Source organism: Colobus angolensis, unplaced genomic scaffold, assembly GCF_000951035.1.
Source record: "Colobus angolensis palliatus isolate OR3802 unplaced genomic scaffold, Cang.pa_1.0 Scaffold439, whole genome shotgun sequence".
Classification (NCBI taxonomy): Eukaryota; Metazoa; Chordata; class Mammalia; order Primates; family Cercopithecidae; genus Colobus; species Colobus angolensis.
The window spans coordinates 1,561,250-1,562,085 of NW_012117810.1; positions in this window are offsets into that span (position 1 = coordinate 1,561,250).

Genomic DNA, 836 nt, shown 5'->3' on the forward strand with positions numbered 1-836 from the left:
ATAGATTATGTTTGACAGTGGTAAACAGAGAACCCAAAAAAATCCAGTTTATCACTTTAATTATATATGCTTTTCTTCCTCAATCTCCAGCCAAAAATGAGCCTCCAGTCATTTTCAGTTCCTTCTGTGGAGCCATTCCCTAATTTCTAAAGCTGTTTTTGGTAACCACAGACTTCCAGTCAAGGATGTTTTATCTGAAGCACACTGAAAACATAACATGCTGCCTACGATGGCACATGTGAGGAGGAATGCGGTGGGTATGTATGAAATTGAAAGTAAGGAAGTAGAGGGGAGCGTGGAGTTCTGATTCAAAGGAACAGCATGAATTAAACTGATGTCCCTCCGAAGAAATTGATATTCTCCTACTGCCACGAAGGAAAGTAATAGGTGCTGAGTTATTTGGATACTAAGCTAATTCAGAGTCAACCAACCACCTTTAGTAAATTAACCTTACCCTAAAATCTACTTATTCATGAATAGGAGAGTGTAAGAGGACCTGAAGGAGGGCAGGTGAGAAGGCAGTTAGCAGCCATTACACTGCAGGGAGAAGGGGACCTCTGCCTTATTGCAGTCTCCATCTCACACATGTGTCGAACACCTGCTTCCAGGCACTGAGGGTACAGCAAAGAGCAAGACAGAAATGGCCCTTGCCCTCAGAAAGCTTGCAGTCTCTTGGAGGAATGCACACAAGAGGCAATTACAGTGCCAGGGAAAAGTGCTAAATCCTCAGACAGGGGATGTATGTGCACCTAACTCAGCCTGGGTGGGGAACGGTGGTCAGGAAAATGTTTCTGCAGGAACAGTTAAATAAACTGGTTTGTTTTTTTTTTTTTTTT